Consider the following 22,108-nt stretch of genomic DNA (forward strand, 5'->3'; position numbering starts at 1 on the left):
TGGAAACATTCCATTATAAATCAATACTAATACCCTGGTTTTCTCATTTTGCAGCACTTAAAAACACTGAAAATGCTGCCCAGCACTCATACTGTCTCCAATACAAAATGGATTTCACCGTACAACTTGAACCATATATAAACATAGTTTAACTTTGGAATTCACTTTTCTGTTTTGAAGAAAACTATAATGACAGAAAAGACACTGAAGTTACTCCCTAGATGGCATGACAGTCTGAGAAAGAATACTGAGAAGTAATTTCTAGTCTTGCAATCTCTAAAGAACATAACAAGATCAAATGGGCAAGAATTTGAAAAGAGAAGCTCCACTAATGGATAAACAATTTCTGCATACAATAGGAAACTAAGGACAATACTCCCAGAATTACTCAATGATACTTATAATTTACTGTTAAAACATCACCCAATTTTTCCCTATAATGCCTCACAGCTGTTATGAACTCGAAACTAAGATCTTTACTCTCAAACTTCTTTCTGCATGTGACTCCTTTGAACAACGAGGTATGATAATATATGAATTTTCCCTATACCTCAAAACTTAAAGTAATATAAGTCTTTTTAAGCCAAATAACATCTAAACCTCTTTGCCTTCTTGAACAAATTTAACATCATTAGAGACCCTCTATAATTCAGAACTGTTAATAAGATCCTTAGTTACCATAATGAACACTCTATAAATAATGATTTGCTTCTAGGAGTAACAATTCCCAAGCGAAATAACCTCAAAACTAACTTTGCAAATTTTTGTCCTCACACTTGATACCTAATCCCAATTCACAATCAAAATGCCAGCCATCACTTCCTGACCCTATCCATATGGAATTTTCTAGTAGTGTTTCTCTCCTCTCCCTAATTTTCTACTGTGCTGTGTGCTTAGTTGCTCAGTTGCACCCAACTCTTTGAGACCTCTTGGCCTGTAGCCCATCAGGCTGCTCTGTCCGTGAGATTTTTCAGGCAAGAATACTGGCGTGGGTTGCCAGTGCCTTCTCCAGGGGATCTTCCTGACCCAGAGATCAAACCCATGTCTCCTGTGTCTCCAGCACTGTAGGCAGACTCTTTAATTTACTGCAACTTATCTACTATAGTCTGGAAAGATAAGAATCATAATATTGAGAACTAGGAAAAATTCTCAAGTAAGGGCAAAGATTATACGCAAAAAAGTAAAAATATGCAAACTTCTAGAAGTGGATTTGCTTGAAAAATACCCAAAGACAAAATTTCTCATTAAAAAGAAAATACTGAAGATACGTAATTTAGTACCTTAACATGATTTCTAACTAGTCCTAGATTCATTTTTATAAAGCCGATATTTTACCATTTGATTTTTATCTCTATTTCCTTGATTTCTCCTTTACACACATGACATGAATTTTCAAGTTTCACTATATTCAACATAAATATTTTGGCAATTATTTTATTGTCTTTCCTGTACTTATTATAAAAATATTATTAAAAGAATTACAACTGAAATACACAATAAGATTATATTTTTCACTGCAATCAGCAGAAAGAATAGATTTAATAGAGAATTAATTTATGCTAATAATTAGGGAAACATCCTTATGAGAGAAATATTTAATGTTACCAAAGAGATTTAAAAGAAAAAATTTTCATCTTTATTACATATTATTTACTAGGCTCCATGCTGACCCAAAAATGAATCAGATAACGTTTCAAAATTTTCCCATTAAAAAAAAAAGTCTATGTTAAACAAAGAAGAAAAATTGTTTTTAAATATTGTAGAACACTTTACCTCAGCAAGCTATTTCTCTTACTTCTAACTTCATACCTGCACTATTAACATGATGTTATATCCTAAAGCAGACTAAAAATGAAAATGAAATCCTACATCCCCTACCTTAGCATCCCTATTAACATTATACCATTATAGGAAACCAGTAAAGTAACACCTTAATAAAAAGTAACAAGTACCACAATTTTTCCTAGAGTTCCTAAAAACAGTATATTTTTGTGGGATCTACAGGAAATGCATCATATTCATGAATTAAAAAAAAAAACTGTATAAAGATGTAAATTAACCTAATTTAGGTTTCATGCAACTCTAAACAAAACTTTAAATATTTGGCTGTTTTAAAACTTTGCCAAATTTATTACAAAGGCAGGGAAAACTCACTTAGAAAATTATGAAAAGGAATGCTATGTACTGTCCCTTCATATATTTATATAGTCTATAGCACTACAGCAGACAAAACAAAGCAGTACTGCTACATAAACAAGTCCCAGTTACAGTGCTGTTAACCTGCTTTTAAATTTTACATAAACTATTTCCATGAGAAGCTGAAAAAACTGCAACTCTCTCTCCACAAAAACTTGCAAATTATGTTCACTCACATAAAACTGTGTATATCATGGAACCTATGCAAGTTTTCAAACCTATCTATAGATCCCCCAAAGGTCAATGGGCCTAATTAAATAGCCCTAGTAAATGAAGCAGAACTGACAGCTCAAACCTAGCAAGCTATGGTCAAAGAAGCATCTTAAAGCAATAAGAAATGAATCACCGACACAAAATTCAAAGAAAATTAGATATTTGGAAAAGATTGAAACTAGCAACCCATCTTTATCCAATGTCAAAATAAACTCTATGTAGATGCAAACCTATTTTTTAAGATAATTAAAACACCTGGAAAAAATAAACAGATCAATCATTTAGTTCCTCTTATAACAAGTAGTATTTTTTATGCAGAGAAGTCTTGGAAAAATAATAAATAAAAAGCAGTGCATATCACTACATTAAAATATAACAATTCTAAGTAGGTAACACCATGTCCAAATCTGCAAACCAATAGATTGTAGACAGCCAGGTTCTTCCATCCATGTAACGTTCTAGGCAAGAAATACTGGAGTGGGTTGCCACTGCTACTCCAAGGGATCTTCCCAACCCAGGAATCGAACCCATATCCCTTGTGTCTCCTGCATTGGCAAGTGGATTCTTTACCACTGTTCCACCTGGAAGCCCATAGCAATTGTTTTAAAAAATTTAACTGGAAAAAACAAAAAAACTGCAAAAAATATGAAAAGCAATTTTCATATTCACAAATAACTGTTACAAACAAATAAGAAAAATATTAACATTTACCCCAAAAAAAGATACACAAAATATCCTCAAACAGCAAAGTCAAGAAAAATGAGAAAGTTGCATATATATTAAATGTTTATAAGTTCAATTTCACTAGTTACCAGGAAAAAAAGTAAATAAGCTGCTGTTTCTCAACCACCAAAATCATGGTGGCGTGGGAAATGCTTTTCAAAAAAACTAAGTTTTTATCTATTTTGTAAATTATTTTAAAAGCCCTTTGAAACAGCAATTTCAAAGAAATAAGATACAGACTGTGATTCATGTACAACATATTCACTGTAGCTTTATTTATAATAGAGAAACGCAAAATGAACAAAATATTCAATAAGGAAAGTCTTAGTACATTCTTATTAAAAACACTGATATTTTGTGGCTGTTTAAAAATGTGTTTCAAGAACATTTGATAATTTAGGATATTTTCACAAAATGAATATCATGCAATCATTTTTGAAAAACATACTTCTAAAGAACAATGAAATGGATAAATATCCACAATATAACAATAGGTTGTGTGTGCATGCTCAGTTGTGTCCAACTCTTTGCAATCCCATGGACTGTAGCCTGCCAGGCTTCTCTTTCTATGGAATTTCCCTGGCAAGAATACTGGAATGTGTTTCCTCCTCCATGGGATCTTCCCGACTCAGGGATCAAACCCATGTCTCCTATACATCTCCTGCATTGCAAGCGGATTCTTTTCCACTGAGCCACCAGGAAAGTAAATAGCCACAATACGGCAGTATGTGTGTACGCATGTGCTTAGGTTAAGGGGCAGGAATGAAATTATGATCCAAAAGATAAACTAATTGATCAATCAATAAATAGGAAAGCCACAAAAACATTTAGTGTGTTTATTTCTAATTAACTTTTGACACCTTCTAAACGTGCTAAAACAAGTAAAAAGTTTTAAATATCAATATTAAAATCACAATTTAAAGAAAAAAACTTTAATGGCTTTGGCTTAAGTATTCAAATCTTTTTTTCCTGAATTTTTTGTTTAAAATGTACAAATCTAAAAGGATTTTAATTGACTCCCAGTAACAGAATTCAGTATTTATTCAATCTTAATAGTAACTTAAATTCCAAATCATGCCTGTTATTCAGAGTACTAATGAACAAAAAATATTAGACGTTCAAACAGTACATTATTCTTAGTTTTAAGTTTATAGAACTATACTTGCCTTTCTAACAAATGTGCCCATCACTACAAAACAGCAAAACTGTCCTACCAATACATATTTACATAGTTCGTTATGTTCTTCAGTGTTGTCAAGTGCCTCTTGTAAGCTTCAACATTAACCTGAGGCAATCATTTGTATATGCAAATGAAACATAAGTTTAAATATATAAAACAAAATATTTCACTTTTCTGAGAAGTGCAGAATGAAACATGTCCTAGACAGAAGTTCTTTTCTTAACCTAACTATGTACGCATACACAGACACAGAAAAAAACATGTTTCAACTCTTAAATATTTGAAATTATATCTGGAGATGGAAGGGGTGTGCTGGGTAATCAACCTGGAAGCATAAAAGGGGGGAAAAAAAAAATCACACAACTGCCCTCTAAATATATTTCTGTGTAAAAGACTTGGAGGTTCAAAAATTATATCACAACAACAAATACTCTGTTCAGAAAAAAAGAATTATTTCTATCACTGCATTCTATCCCCTGTGTGATGTCATTTTTTTAAAAACCCATCAACCAAAAGTATTCCTTTCAACTACATCTATTTAAATCTTATTAACAGTACCTGTAGGCAATAAAGTCCCTAAACCAACGAAGATTATAAAGCGACAGCCACTTCTTCATTTGACAAGTGACTAATTTAAGAGTTACATAACCAAGAAAACAGTTGTTGCATATACAAGACAAAGATGACATTTATGACAACCATTTACAAGTTTTCAGGCCAGTAAGAAATAATTTGCACAATGGTAGAATTCTATTAAATCGTATAAAACTTCTCCCAAAGGCTTACCTAAGATTTAAATATAGTGACACTACCATTTTAAACTAAAATAATCAGGATACTTTAAGAAACTAAAACCAGGAACAGACAACTTTAAAAACCAAACACAAACTGTATCTTACACACATTTATATATAGCAGGCTGTTTTTTTAATCAACTGATTTATTGATGATTCACAATCTCCTCATAAAGGCCTCAGGGTAGTTGGGAGTTCTTTGTAGAATTCTTTATCAGGAAAATTTACCGAGTTTGAGTTATATTTTACATATCATTACAATTTTAAAAGTCAAAGTAACAAATATAATCTAACTGAAGCAGTACTAGACATGCAATCAAAAATAGAAAAAATGCAAGCAAGGTCAGAGGCACACCACTGATTAAAACTCCACCGACTGAAGATCCAATTATTTAAAAAAATATAAACACTTAAGGAGATTAAGATTTCTTTTTAAAACATTATATAGATTCTTTCAATGTCCCCTCCCTCTCATATTTCCAAACCTCAAACTGTTCCTATTTTGAAAACATTCCATAATAGAACTGGTAAGGATAGGGTTAAAAATGTATTTGCAAATATGCAGTTCAAATAATTGCACTTCCCGTGAGAACACCACTAGGTGCTGATCTTTAGCTCCCTAAATATAAACGTGAATCCAGCAATACACTTAAAGTGAAATTAAAATCGAGAACCACAAATGGACAATCATTTTTACACAAAATTAAGTCCACAGCTTCTCAGAAAATAGGAGAAATACACACACAAAAAAACTCTCAGGTCGCTACAGGAATACAGCATAAGAGAAACGTTTTCTTTGAAAAATATAGAAATTCCCGTGTAACAAAACGAAACCCCTCAAGAATGAAAAAAAATTAAATCTAGAACCCGAATGGCGTCCAAGAACATTAGATCTTGAAAATGAATATTGCGCTTGCGCAGCCACCGCCCCGCCAGCTGCACAACTGCAGCTAGAGCCCGACCCCGCAAGATCACGTGCTCCCATGCAGCGCCCGCCCGCAGCTCCGCAACCGCGCAGGCGCAAACACAACTCCCGCAGCCGCCATAATGCGGTCTTGACTCTTAAGAAATACAATAGTAATTTAACAAAATGTGGTTATAACAGCCCCTGGGACTCACATATACCTTTCGGGGCGGGAGATGAGGCAGGAGGAACCAAGTTCCGTCCTACAGAGTCGTCCCGCGCAGCCGTCCCCACCGCTGCCGCCTCAGTCTCGCGCTCCCCACTCGCCGCGCCGCCGCTGCCTCCGCCGCCGCCTCCGCAGATTCAAAAACAAACCCGCTTCTCCCTTGCACGCGCCGGGGCCGTTATGCAAATTATTGTAGGCGGGGCTCCGTGGTCGTAATATTGGCCACGCCCGCCGTGCTTTCAGCCAATAGGCTCCCGGATTAGCTGTTCCCCATGCAAATCTCCAGGGTTTTTATTTGAATGAGAAATATTGGCCCCGCCTCCTGCCGTGGAAAAGAGAAGCTAGTCTGAGGTGGTGGCGCTGCGCCCTTTAGTTGCAGTGAGGTGTGTTTTTTGAGTGGCGCATCGCTCAACCGGTGAGTAGCACTTTGTGAGCGCCCTCTATGAGCCTCAGTAAAGAAGGAAGGAAATAGGTGGGTGAAAGTTAAAAGAGCTGGGGCAAGGTTTTCGAAAAAGACTATATAGCATGTTACTTTATAGTGTATATTAAAAACTCGGAAAATATACTTTAAACTGTGTAAGTCACGAGGGAATGGCGCAAACACATCTTTTTTTTCAGTTGTTCTCTGCCAGAACAAGCGCTTCCAGTTGTACCTTTCAACCTGTTGTATCCCTGTTACTTAGTTTTTTACTGTGAGCCAAACCCTCATGAAGGCCACAGAGTGCAATAAAAAAAAAAAAAAAAAAAGCTGCTCGTGTTTTTTGAAGAATCTGGGTTTACGTCCAGTTACTCCTGCTTACTTGCTTGTTACTTGGAATAAGTGTTAGTCAGTTTTCTCATCTCCAAAATGATAATAACTGTAATTCAAATCAGTTGAGGAGGCTAAATGATTGGATAAATGTAAATGTGTTCTGCAAAGCAAAAGCAGACTGACAAATGGATAGTGAGGTTTTTTTTTTTAATATCATTAGTAAACCGTGATGCTTAATCTATTCATTCAGTATTTATTTAGCAATGAGTGTGTTCCAGACCTATATTACTTTGCCCGTCTTTAAGAAATCTCTACTACAGTGGAGAAGACAAAAAAGTTAACAGGAAGTTTTTGTAAATAATTAGAAATTAATGTGGGGTGGTTAATATTTATTTCTATAATTTGATTCTGTCCTTAGCACAGAATATAGTACACTGGTGCTCAATATATTACAAATAGAGGCTCAATTATAACAAATTATGTATTATAATTTAACACATAGTGCTCAATTATAAAATAGATGCTCAGCAAATTACAAATCTATCAATATTTAAAATTCTATAATAAGAAATGAGGTTGGTATAGTAGAGTTCATTAGCTTTTTCTTTGTCTTCTATAAGCAACCAAAAAGGAATAATTTTCATAATAGTTCATTCTTAATTGTCTTGGCTAATGACAAATACTTGAACATGAACTCACCAATTGGGCAATTTTCTTTCTTGCTCATATTCTAGACTTGCCGCCCCAAAACTCCACTTAGTTTTATTGTATTTTAATCTTCCCCCATATATCCTCAATGACATGTTTATGGGCTCTTTAGCTATTCTACCTGCTGATTAATCTAACCAATCATTCATTGTTTCAATCAACAAGTACATCGTTTATTCTTTATTCACACACTTTCCGAAGCACTAGAGATGCCCAGAGGAAATGACACTGCCTCTAATCAGGAAGGAGTCATATATACAGATTCCCATTATGAGATCATTACAATCATGAGGTTATACACTAAAAATAAAAGAAATATAAAACAAGAGAACATAAATCTTCTTGTGGAATGTAGGAAAACTTCACAGAACAGGTGATACTTGATCTGACTCATAATGTAGAACTTAAAGTGGCTGTCAGAATAGGTACAAAAGAAAGAAGATTCAATTTAGGTAAAACAGAAATGCAAAGGCACTGTAAAGAGGAAAAGGTGTGGCTTAAATTTATAATAGGATGATACTTAGAATATTTATCAATCCTTGTGGTACCAGGCACTGACCAATTAGAATAGAAGAAGGTTTGAAGACCCCTAATTTACCAGATGTTGACGACAGAGGATGAGATGTCTGGATAGCATTACCAATTCGATGGACATGAGTTTGAGTGGACTCCGGGAGATGGTGATGGACAGGAAGGCCTGGCATGCTGCGATTCATGGGGTCGCAAAGAGTCGGACACCACTGAGTGACTGAACTGAACTGACCTGAACTGAATCTTCTAGTTGTAGGTTTCTGGAGAGGTCCAGGGATTCTTCAGCTGAGCATTGAGACAGATTGGCTGGTAGGAGGGATATTTGGTGTAGGGCAGCTACTTACCAGTAAGTACTGAAGGATTTATATATTTTACCCTCCGTGATGGGCTTATTTATACATACAGACTGAATACTCTTCTAGAAAAAAAGTGGAGTAAAGCAACGTCACAGAGAAAATTCCAAAAAACAAAAAGACAAAAACCTAAAATAGTAAACATTTTAAAATGAAGAAATTGAGCAGCAATTGAACGAGGAAAATAAAACTTTTGAAAAACAATATAAACTTGAGAAAGGAACAGTTAAAGAGGAAAGCTAGAGTTTCTAAGTGCTGTTAGAAACAGTCTAATTTAGTGCTTATAAAAATGAGCTCTGAAGATACACTACCTGAATTAAAATCTTGTCTCTGCCTGCAATGCAGGAGACCCTGCTTTGATCTCTGGGTTGAATAGATCCCCTGGAGGAGGGTATGGCAGCCCACTCCAGTTTTCTTGCCTGGATAATCCCCATGGACAGAGGAGCCCGGTGTGTGGCAGCCCATGGCTTTGCAAAGAGTTGGACACAACTAAGCATCACCAACTCGATGGACATAAGTTTGAGCAAGATCTGGGAGTTGGTGATGGATAGGGAAGCCTGATGTGCTGCAGTCCATGGGGGTCACAAAGAGTCTGACACAACTGAGGGACTGAACTGAACTGAGCAACTAAGCACACATGCATGCTCAGCTTCTTACTACATGTTCTAAATTTCTCTAGCCAAATGGTTTCAGAAAAAGGAAATGGGCATGGTAAAAATTTCCCTTATCTGGTAATGTTTTTACAAAGATTCAGTTCATTTCAGTCACTCAGTTGTGTCCGACTCTTTGCGACCCCACAAATCGCAGCAAGCCAGGCCTCCCTGTCCATTACCAACTCCCGGAGTTCACTCAGACTCACATCCATCGAGTCACTGATGCCATCCAGCCATCTCATCCTCTGTTGTCCCCTTCTCCTCCTGCCCCCAATCCCTCCCAGCATCAAAGTATTTTCCAATGAGTCAACTCTTCACTTGAGTGGCCAAAGTGCTGGAGTTTCAGCTTTAGCATCAGTTCCTTCCAAAGAAATCCCAGGGTTGATCTCCTTCAGAATGCACTGGATGGATCTCCTTGCAGTCCAAGGGACTCTCAAGAGTCTTCTCCTACACCACAGTTCAAAAGCATCAATTCTTCGGCACTCAGCTTTCGTCACAGTCCAACTCTCACATCCATACATGACCGTAGGAAAAATCATAGCCTTGACTAGACGGACCTTAGTTGGCAAAGTAATGTCTCTGCTTTTGAATATGCTATTTAGGTTGGTCATAACTTTTCTTCCAAGGAGTAAGCATCTTTTAATTTCATGGCTGCAATCACCATCTGCAGTGATTTCGGAGCCCAGAAAAATAAAGTTTGACACTGTTTCCACTGTTTCCCCATCTGTTTCCCATGAAGTGATGGGATCGGATGCCATGATCTTCGTTTTCTGAATGTTGAGCTCTAAGCCAACTTTTTCATTCTCCACTTTCACTTTCATCAAGAGGCTTTTTAGTTCCTCTTTGCTTTCTGCCATAAGGGTGGTGTCATCTGCATATCTGAAGTTATTGATATTTCTCCCAGCAATCTTGATTCCAGCTTGTGTTTCTTCCAGTCCAGCGTTTCTCATGATGTACTCTGCATAGAAGTTAAATAAGCAGGGTGACAATATACAGCCTTGACGTACTCCTTTTCCTATTTGGAACCAGTCTGTTGTTCCATGTCCAGTTCTAACTTGCTTCCTGACCTGCATACAGATTTCTCAAGACATGGGTCAAACGGTCTGGTATTCCCATCTCTCTCAGAATTTTCCACAGTTTATTGTGATCCACACAGTCAAAGGCTTTGACATAGTCAATAAAGCAGAAATAGATGTTTTTCTGGAACTCTCTTGCTTTTTCCATGATCCAGCATATGTTCGCAATTTGATCTCTGGTTCCTCTGCCTTTTCTAAAACCAGCTTGAACATCAGGAAGTTCACAGTTCATGTATTGCTGAAGCCTGGCTTGGAGAATTTTGAGCATTACTCTACTAGCATGTGAGATGAGTGCAATTGTGCGGTAGTTTGAACATTCTTTGGCATTGCCTTTCCTTGGGATTGGAATGAAAACTGACCTTTTCCAGTCCTGTGGCCACTGCAGAGTTTTCCAGATTTGCTGGCATATTGAGTGCAGCACTTTCACAGCATCATCTTTCAGGATTTGAAAGAGCTCAGCTGGAATTCCATCACCTCCCCTAGCTTTGTTCATAGTGATGCTTTTTAAGGCCCACTTGACTTCACATTCCAGGATGTCTGGCTCGAGGTGAGTAATAACACCATCGTGATTATCTGGGTCATGAAGATCTTTTTTGTACAGTTCTTCCGAGTATTCTTGCCATCTCTTCTTAATATCTTCTGCTTCTGTTAGGTCCAGACCATTTCTGTCCTTTATCGAGCCCATCTTTGCATGAAATGTTCCCTTGGTATTACTAATTTTCTTGAAGAGATCGCTAGTCTTTCCCATTCTGTTCTTTTCTTCTATTTCTTTGCATTGATCGCTGAGGAAGGCTTTCTTATGTCTTCTTGCTATTCTTTGGAACTCTGCATTCAGATGCTTATATCTTTCCTTTTCTCCTTTACTTTTCGCTTCTCTTCTTTATGATAAAACACTTTGAGGAACGCTGACTATATACTAGCATTAATACCTTGATGAGTGTTAGCTAACAGTAATCATAGTAGCAATAGCAGTAGTAGTAATATTTGTCAGAGTAGTAATGTCCAAACATAGATCACTTTGGGCAGTTTCTATCTATATATCCTATACTACCATTAAGATAGAATATGAATTTACCATAACCTGATAATTCTTATCGTCTTCCAATTTTCAGAGTGGTTTGCTGCTGCTAAGTGACTTCAGTCGTGTCCGACTCTGTGACCCCATAAATGGCAGCCCACCGGGCTCCCCCATCCCTGGGATTCTCCAGGCAAGAACACTGGAGTGGGTTGCCATTTCCTACTCCAATTCATGAAAGTGAAAAGTGAAAGTAAAGTCACTCAGTCATGTCTGACTCTTAGCGACCCCATGGACTGCAGCCTACCAGGCCCCTCCGTCCATGGGATTTCCCAGGCAACAGTACTGGAGTGGGGTGCCATTGCCTTCTCCGTCAGAGTATTTACTGAGGTGTTAAGTAGGAAAGCCTGGGAAAACTTCAGAAATAACTTCTTGAAATAGGAAGTATAATAAAAAGAAATCTAAGATGATCTCTACACCTTTGCATTCACACCCTGTGTAATGATTTCCCCTTGAGTGTGGATAAAACTCATGACTTTCTTCCAGCCAATGTTGTTATTGTTCAGTCACTAAGTCATGTCCAACTTTTTGTGGACCCATGTACTGCAGCATGCCAGGCAACTCTTTCCTCCAGTATATCCCAGAGTTAACCAATAGAATATGGCAAAGGTGAAAGAATTTTTCAGATGTAATTAAGGTCTCATAAAAATTGATTTTGAATAACCAAAGGAGATATTATCTTGGATGGGCCTGACTTCATCTGGAAAAAGCCCTTTAAAAAGGAACTGAGCCTTCCATGAGGAAAGAGATTCTCTTCGCTTGCTGAAGTAATCAGAAACAAAAGAGAATAAATTATAACTGTACTCCATAAATACAAAGGCTCATAAGACACTACTATGAACAATTATACATCAACAAATTGGACAGCCTAGGAGAAATGGATAAATTCCTAGAAATGTACAACCTAACAAGTCTAAAGCATGAAAAAATAGAAAATCTGAATGCACCAATTAACCAGTAAGGAGACGGAATTGGTAATCAAAATTTTCTGAGCAACAAAAGGCCAGGACCTTCACTGGTGAATTCTACCAGACATTTAAAAGCAAGCTAATACCAAATTCTCTTCAAAATCTTCCAAAAAATAGAAGAGGATGAAACAAACTCATTTTAGGAGGATAGCATTATCTTGATACCAAACCCAGGAAAGGATGCCACCAGAAAAGAAAATAACATACCAGTATTCCGAATGAACAGAGATGAAAAATCCTCAACAAAATATTAACAAACAATTCAATTAGCAAACAATACATTAAAAGAATCATACACCAAGATAAAGTGGGACTTATTTCGGGGATGTAAGGATAGTTCGAGATCCAACCAGTCCATCCTAAGGGAGATCAGTCCTGGGTGTTCATTGGAAGGACTGATAGTGAAGCTGAAACTCCAATACTTTGGCCACCTGATGCGAAGAGCTGACTCATTTGAAAAGACCCTGATGCTGGGAAAGATTGAACGTGGGAAGAAAAGGGGACGACACAGAATGAGATGGTTGGATGGCATCACTGACTCAATGGACATGGGTTTGGGTGGACTCCGGGAGTTGGGTCATGGACAGGGAGGCCTGGCGTGCTGCAGTTCATGGGGTTGCTAGGAGTCAAACGACTAAGCAACTGAACTGAACTGAACTGAGGGATAGTTTAATACCTGTAAGTCAATCAGTATGATATACCACATTAATAAAATGAAGGATAAAAATTATGATCAGCTCAATAATGCAGAAAAATGTTTGACAAAATTCAACCTTATTTATGATCAAAAACTCCAAACAAAGTGGTATAGAGGGAATATACTTCAACATAATAAAGGCCATATATGTTGGGCTTCCCTGGTGGCTCAGATGGTAAACTGTCTGCCTGCAATGTGGGAGACCCGGGTTCAATTCCTGGGTCAGGAAGACCCCCTAAAGAAGGAAATGGCAATCCACTCCAGCACTCTTGCCTGGAAAATCCCATGGACGGAGGAGCCTGATAGGCTACAGTCCATGGGGTCGCAGAGGCAGACACGACTGAGCGACTTCACTTTCACTTTCACTTTCATGACAAGCCCAGAGTTAATATCACTCTCAATGGTAAAAAGCTAAGAGCTTTTCCTCTAAGACCAAGAACAATACAAAAATGCCCACTCTTGCCACTTTTATTCAACAGAGTATTGAATGTCCTAGCCAGGACAATTAGACAAGAAAAAGAAATCATTTATCCAAATCAGAAAGAAAGCAGCAAAACTGTCATTATGACAGTTTTATTATGCAGATGATATGATATGATATGCAGAAAACCCTAAAGATACAAAGAATCACACACACACACACACGCGCGCACGTGAACAACCAAAGCAATCTTGAGAAAGAGCAAATCTGGAAACATCATGGTCTCTGGTTTCAACTATATTATAAAGTCATAATAACCAAAACAGTATGGCACTGGCATAAAAACAGATATATAGATCAGTGAAACAGAATAGAGATCCCAGAAGTAAATCCACAAATATGTAAAATCAACCAATATGTTAAATATGGTAAGTTAATTTACAACAAAGGAGCCAGGAATGTACTATGGGGAAACGACAGCCACTTCAATAAAAGGTGTTGGAAAAATCAGAACAGCCACATGCAAAGAAATGAGCTGAACAATTGTCTTATACCATACACAAAAATTAATACAAAACGAATTAAAATCTTAAATGTAAGCCTGGAAGCTTTAAAACTCCCAGAAAAAAACAGATGTTATGCTCACTGACATTAGTCTTAGTGAGTTTTTACAGTTGACATAAAAAGCAAAGACAACAAAAGGAAAAAGAAATGTGTGACTACATTAAACTAATAAGCTTCAGCACAGTAGAGGAAACTATCAACAAAACGAAGAGGAAACCTACAGAATGGGAGAAAATAATTCATAAATTGGGTATCTGATAATGGATTAATATTAAAAATCTATAAAAAACTCATACACTCAAAAGCAAACAAATATTGAAAAATAAGCACAATATCTGAATATACATTATTCTAAGAAGACATACAAATGGCCAACAGATACATGGAAAAGTAATCAAATCAGTAATCATTCAGTTCAGTTCAGTTGCTCAGTTGTGTCTGACTCTTTGCGACCCCATGAATCACAGCACGCCAGGCCTCCCTGTCCATCACCAACTCCCAGAGTTCACTCAGACTCATGTCCATCGAGTCAGTGATGCCTTCCAGCCATCTCATCCTCGGTCGTCCCCTTCTCCTCCTGCCCCCAATCCCTCCTAGCCTCAGAGTCTTTTCCAATGAGTCAACTCTTCACTTGAGGTGGCCAAAGTGCTGGAGTTTCAGCTTTAGTATCATTCCTTCCAAAAAAATGCTAGGGTTGATCTTCAGAATGCACTGGTTGGATCTCTTTGCAGTCCAAGGGACTCTCAAGAGTCTTCTCCTACACCACAGTTCAAAAGCATCAATTCTTTGGTGCTCAGCCTTCTTCACAGTCCAACTCTCACATCCATGCATGACAACTGGAAAAACCATAGCCTTGACTAGACGGACCTTAGTCGGCAAAGTAATGTCTCTGCTTTTGAATATGCTATCTAGGTTGGTCATAACTTTTCTCCCAAGGAGTAAGCGTCTTTTAATTCATGGCTGCAATCACCATCTGCAGTGATTTTGGAGCCCCAAAAAATAAAGTCTGACACTGTTTCCACTGTTTCCCCATGTATTTCCCATGAAGTGATGGGACCAGATGCCATGATCTTCGTTTTCTGAATGTTGAGCTTTAAGCCAACTTTTTCACTCTCTTCTTTCACTTTCATCAAGAGGCTTTTTAGCTCCTCTTCACTTTCTGCCATAAGGGTGGTGTCATCTGCATATCTGAGGTTATTGATAAATATATCTCCCGGCAATCTTGATTCCAGCTTGTGCTTCTTCCAGTCCAGCATTTCTCATGATGTACTCTGCATAGAAGCTAAATAAGCAGGGTGACAACATACAGCCTTGACGTACTCCTTTTCCTATTTGGAACCAGTCACTTGTTCCATGTCCAGTTATAAATGTTGCTTCCTGACCTGCATACAGATTTCTCAGGAGGCAGGTCAGGTGGTCTGGTATTCCCATCTCTTTCAGAATTTTCCACAGTTTATTGTGATCCACAGTCAAAGGCTTTGGCATAGTCAATAAAGCAGAAATAGATGTTTTCCTGGAACTCTCTTGCTTTTTCCATGATCCAGTGGATGTTGGCAATTTGATCTCTGGTTCCTCTGCCTTTTCTAAAGCCAGCTTGAACATCAGGAAGTTCACAGTTCATGTATTGCTGAAGCCTGGCTTGGAGAATTTTGAGCATTACTTTACTAGCATGTGAGATGAGTGCAATTGTGCAGTAGTTTGAGCATTCTTTTGCATTGCCTTTCTTTGGGATTGGAATGAAAACTGACCTTTTCCAGTCCTGTGGCCACTGCAGAGTTTTCCAAATTTGCTGGCATATTGATTGCAGCACTTTCACAGCATCATCTTTCAGGATTTGAAAGAGCTCAACTGGAATTCCATCACCTCCCCTAGCTTTGTTTGTAGTGATGCTTTCTAAGGCCATTTCTTTGCATGAAATGTTCCCTTGGTATTTCTAATTTTCTTGAAGAGATTTCTAGTCTTTCCCATTCTGTTCTTTTCCTCTATTTCTTTGCACTGATCACTGAAGAAGGCTTTCTTATGTCTTCTTGCTATTCTTTGGAACTCTGCATTCAGATACTTATATCTTTCCTTTTCTCCTTTGCTTTTTGCCTCTCTTCTTTTCACAGCTATTTCTAAGGCCTCCTCAGACAGCCATTTTGCTTTTTTGCATTTCTTTTCCATGGAGATGATCTTGATCCCTGTCTCCTGTACAATGTCACGAACCTCATTCCATAGTTCATCAGGCACTCTATCTATCACATCTAGACCCTTAAATCTATTTCTCACTTCCACTATGTAATCACAAGGGATTTGATTTAGGTCATACCTGAATGGTCTAGCAGTTTTCCCTGTTTTCTTCAATCTGAGTCTGAATTTGGCAATAAGGAGTTCATGATCTGAGCCACAGTCAGCTCCTGGTCTTGTTTTTTTTTTTTTGACTGTATAGAGCTTCTCCATCTTTGGCTGCAAAGAATATAATCAATCTGATTTCAGTGTTGACCACCTGGTGATGTCCATGTGTAGAGTCTTCTCTTGTGTTGTTGGAAGAAGGTGTTTGCTATGACCAGTGCATTTTCTTGGCAAAAGTCTATTAGTCTTTTCCCTGCTTCATTCCGCATTCCAAAGCCAAATTTGCCTGTTATGCCAGGTGTTTTCTGACTTCCTACTTTTGTATTCCAGTCCCCTATATTGAAAAGGACATCTTTTTTTGGGCATTAGTTCTAAAAGGTCTTGTATTTCTTCATAAAACCATTCAACTTCAGTTTCTTCAGCATTACTGGTTGGGGCATAGACTTGGAAAACCCCACGCCCAAGCTAAGAGAAACCCAAGGAAGATGGTAGGTGTTGCAAGAGGGCATCAGAGGGCACACACACTGAAAACTAGTCAATCTAATCACACTAGGACCACAGCCTCGTCTAACTCAATGAAACTAAGCCATGCTCTGTGGGGCCACCCAAGATAGGTGGGTCATGGTGGAGAGGTCTGACAGAATGTGGTCCACTGGAGAAGGGAATGGCAGACCACTTCAGTATTCTTGCCTTGAGAACCCCATGGACAGTATGAAAAGGCAAAATGATAGGATACCAAAAGAGGAACTCCCCAGGTCATTAGGTGCCCAATATGCTACTGGAGATCAGTGGAGAAATAACTCCAGAAAGAATGAAGGGATGGACCCAAAGCAAAAATAATACCCAGTTGTGGATGTGACTGGTGATAGAAGTAAGATCTGATGCTGTAAAGAGCAATATTGCATAGGAGCCTGGACAGTCAGGTCCATAAATCAAGGTAAATTGAAAGTGGTCAAACAGATGGCAAGAGTGAACGTCGACATTCTAGGAATCAGCAAACTAAAATGGACTGGAATGGGTGAATTTAACTCAGATGACCATTATATCTACTACAGTGGCAGGAATCCCTCAGAAGAAATGGAGTAGCCATCATGGTCAACAAAAGAGTCCGAAATGCATTACTTGGATGCAATCTCAAAAACAACAGAATGATCTCTATTCTTCTCCAAGGCAAACCATTCAATATCACAGTTATCCAGTAATCATTAGGAAAATATAAATCAAAACCACAATGGGATATTACCTCACTTTTATCATAATGACTATTATTGAAAGGACAAGAGATAACAAGTGCTGATGAGGATGTAGAGGAAAAAGGAAATTTTGTGCACTGTTGCTGGGAATGTAAATTGGTGCAGCCACCATGAAAAACAATGAGAGGTTTCTCAAAAAACTTAAAAATAGATCAACGATATGATCCAGCTTTTACACTTTAGGTATTTATTGAAAAGAAACTCAAACACTAACTCAAGAAGATACATGCGCTTCCATGTTCCTTACAACATTGTTTACAATAGACATGGAAGCAACATAAGTGATCATTTAATGGATAAATAAATAAATAAGATGTGGTATATATACAATGAAATATTATTCAGTCATAAAAAGGAATGAAATCATGCCATTTGCGACACCATGGATGGATCTTAAGAGCATTGGTCTCAGTGAAATAAGTCAGAGAATGACAAATAATATATAATCCCACTTACACGTGGAATTTTTTTAAAAAATCAACTAAGTAGAAGCTAAACTCATAGATCCAGAAAACAGGCAGACACTTGCAAGAGATGTGGGATAGGGAGGTAAGTGAAATGGGTGAAAGGAGTCAAAAAGTACAAATTTTCAGTTATAAATAAATCATAGGGATGTAATGTACAGCTTTGTTTCTAGTTTAAAATAATGTATTATATATTTGAAAGTCAATAATAGAGTAAATCTTAAAAGTTCTCATAAGAAAAAAATTTGTAACTATGTGTGGTGATGGAAGTTAAATAGACTTATTGTGATGATCATTTTGCATGGTATACAGATATTGAATTGTGTTGTATATCTGAAACTAATAAAATACATCTTTATTTCTCGATTTTTTTAATTAAAACTTTTATAAATCAAAGTACAAGATCAAGGAAATAAGACAACCCACCTAATGGGACAGAATCATTGAAAATCTGATAAAAGTCCAGAATTTATAAAGAATCCTTATAATCACAACAATAACCACAACAAAACCCAGCTCAAAAATGAATGAAGTACTTAAACAGACTTATCTACAAGAAGATATACAAATAGCCAATAAGCACACAAAAAGGTGCTCCACAGCATTAGTCACTAGGAAAATGCAAATTAAAAATCACAATGACACACCACATTATAGCAATTAGGAGGACTATCACCAAAAGCAAGGAAACAATAATAACAAATGTTGATGAGAATGTGAAGAAATTAGAATTCCTATGCATTACTGGTGGGAATGTAAAATGGTATACCTCTGTAGAAAACAACAGACATTTCTCCAAAGAAATGTATTTGTTTAGTTCAGTTCAGTTGCTCAGTCATGTCTGACTCTTTGTGACCCCATGGACTGCAGCACACCAGGCTCCCCAGTCCATCACCAACTCCCGGAGCTTGCTCAAACTCATGTCCATCAAGTTGGTGTTGCCATCGAACCATCTTATCTTCTGTCAGATGGCTAATAAACACATGAAGAGATGCTCAATCTCATTCATTATTAGAAGAATGCAAATCAAAACGACAATGAGGTATCATCTCACACTGGACAGAATGACCATAATAAAAAAATAATTCACAAATAACAAGTGCTGGAGAGGGTGTGGAGAAAAGGGAACTCTCCTGCACTGCTGGTGGGGATGTAAATTGATACAGCCACTATGGAAGACAGTATGGTGATCCCTTAAAAAAACTAGAGATAAAACCACCATATGACCCAGCAATTCCACTTCTAGGCATATACCCTGAAGAAACCAAAACTGAAAAAGATACATGTACCCCAATGTTCATTGCAGCACAATTGACAATAGCTAAGACATGGAAGCAACCTAGATGTCCATCAACAGATGAATGGATAAAGAAGCTGTGGTACAATATTGTTCACTCGTGCCCGACTCTTTGCGACCCATGGACTGTAGCCCACCAAGCTCCTCCATCCATGGGATTCTCCAGGCAAGAATACTGGAGTGGGTTGCCATTTCCTTCTCCAGGGGATCTTCCCGACCCAGGGATCGAACCCAGGTCTCCCACATTGCAGGCAGACGCTTTAACCTCTGCACCACCAGGGAAGCCCTAATGGAATACTACTAACACATAAAAAGGAACACATTTGAGTCAGTTCTAATAAGGTGGGTGAACCTAGAGCCTATTATGCAAAATGAAGTTAGTCAGAAAGAGAAAAACAAACTTTGTATATTAACACATAATGTGGAATCTAAAAGGATGATATTGATAAACCTGTTCACAGAGCAGCAATGGAGACCCAGATACAGAGAAGAGACGTAAGGACAAAGGTAGGGGAGAAGAGGGAGAAGGTGAGATGAATGGAGAGAGTAGCATGTGAGCATATACACTAACATATAAATAGATAGCCAATGGGAATACGCTGTACAACTCAAGGAACTCAAACTCTGTAATAACTTAAAGGATGGGAATGGGGGGGAGGGAAGGGACATGTACATCTATCGTTAATTCATGTTGATGTGTGACAGAAACAAACCAATATTGTAAAGCAATCATCAATCAGTTAAAAATAAATATTTTTTAAAATGACAATGGCATACCACATTATAGCAATTAGGAGGGCTAGCACCAAAAACAAACAAACAATAATAACCAATGTCAACAAAAATGTAAAGAAATTAGAACTCTCATGCATTACTGGAAATAAAAAGAAAATGAAGTCCCTCAGACGTGTCTGACTCTTTGCAATTCCATGGACTAGCCTACCAGGGTCTTCTGTACATGGGATTTTCCAGGCAAGAATACTGGAGTGGGTTGCCATTTCCTTCTTCAGGAGATCTTCCTGACCCAAAGATCGAACTGGGGTATCCTGCATTTCAGGCAGACGCTTTACCATCTGAGCCACTCGTGGGAATGTAAAATGGTATAGCCTCTGTGGAAAAGAGGTTGACATTTCCTCAAAAAGTTAAACATAGTATTACCATAGGATTCAGCAATTCCATTCCTGGAATATAAACCCAAAAGAAATGATAGAGGGAATCTGAGATAGGCTTGTTCACTCAAGCAAGACAGACAGAACACTTGAGAAATCCATACCCCAAGATCCAAATTTACAGGCCTGCTTAAAGCTGTGACTTAATCTCAACATTATATCCCTCACCTCCTTCCCCACAACCTCATGCTAAAATGATTAGATTTTTAAAATAAGAGTACAGTACAGCTGGGAGAGCAAAAAATCACAGTGATGGAGACGAAGAATGCCTTAAATGAGCTCATCAGTAAACTCAACATAGGTAAGCAAAGAACCAATAAACTTGAAGGTAGGTCAATAGAAGTTATCCAAACTAAAATGCAAAAAGAAAAGCAAGAATCAACAAAAAAATAGAACAGAATATTCAAGAAATGTGGAATAATATCAAATGGCCTGATATTATACATAATTAGAATTCCAGAAGGAAAAGAATTAACAAAGTAGAACATTTGAATAAACAATGGCCAAAATTTTCCAAAATTAATTAATTACAGAGAGCAAGTCACATATCCAAAAAGTTCAGAGAACCAAGTAGGATAAATACAAAAGCCCCACAATTTAGGCATATCATATTTAAATAGCTGCAAATCAAAGACAAGCAAAAATCTTGAAGTCATCAAGAGAAAAAGATATATTACCATAAAGGGACAAGGCTTGGAATTATAACATATATGTCTCATCAAAAACAATGCAAGTCAAGAGACAATAAAGTGACACTTTTCAAGTGCTGAAAGAAAAAAACAACAACACATAATTCTATACCTGGCAAAAGTATCCTTTAAAATGAAGGAGACATAAAAATACTTTCAAACAAATCAGAACTGAAGAAATTCATTGTCAGCAGAAATATTCTAAAAGAAATGTTAAAGAAGTTCTCAGGGATAAAGAATATTAGATAGGTCAGAAACATGCATCAACATAAGGGACTAAAGAGTATCAAAAATGAAATAAATGAAGGTAAAAGAAAATATTTTCAATTACTCTAAAAGATAACTTGTCTTTAAAGCAAAAGGCCATCCTACCATTCTATTAGGACAGTTGTTTTAGATAATAAGAACAGGTAAGACTAGTGAATTCTATGAAATAAACATATCAACATACTTTGCCATAAAATGAGTTCATTGGTTGAAAATTATATTCTTTGGAATATTGTGCTTAAGGCATTGGTTGTGGTGGGTTTAGAAGAAGTATTGTAGGTAGGAAAGGTAAATCTTCTTCCAAATTATATTAGTCTGAAATGGTCTCTATCAGTGAGAACAAAGTATACCCTTTGAATGATGGAATTAATCTAATGTAATCAGCCTGCTGCCAAGATAGACTTATCTCCAGGAATGGTCTCAAAGCAGGAGGGTCACTGTTGGTCTCTACTGTTGTAGCCTGGGCTCATTGCACTGGTTTTGGTCCGTGGAGAGCCATGTTGTTAAGTCCATGCATAACCTCTGTCCCTGACCACATGACCACTTTGTGCAAAAGCCCATTTGTCAAGGACAGGGATGTCCGAGGAAAAATGATGCCTAGTATC

The 22,108-nt window shown here is 37.5% G+C and overlaps 1 protein-coding gene across 6 annotated transcripts in view; it reads right to left on the reverse strand.

Annotated features, from left to right (window-relative positions):
- Window positions 1-6,637, reverse strand: part of ATF7IP (activating transcription factor 7 interacting protein) — a 116,041-nt gene extending 109,404 nt beyond the window's left edge. For 4 of the 6 annotated variants that reach the window (XR_011256149.1, XR_011256148.1, XM_069585654.1 and 1 more), the window contains exon 1: window positions 6,232-6,637. The gene's annotated coding sequence lies outside the window, so the exon portion shown is untranslated. The remainder of the gene's footprint in view (window positions 1-6,231) is intronic. The other 2 variants (XM_069585657.1, XM_069585653.1) reach the window with 1 other exon arrangement.
- Window positions 6,638-22,108: the final 15,471 nt, after the last annotated feature.

Source organism: Ovis canadensis, chromosome 3 (assembly GCF_042477335.2).
Source record: "Ovis canadensis isolate MfBH-ARS-UI-01 breed Bighorn chromosome 3, ARS-UI_OviCan_v2, whole genome shotgun sequence".
Lineage (NCBI taxonomy): Eukaryota > Metazoa > Chordata > Mammalia > Artiodactyla > Bovidae > Ovis > Ovis canadensis.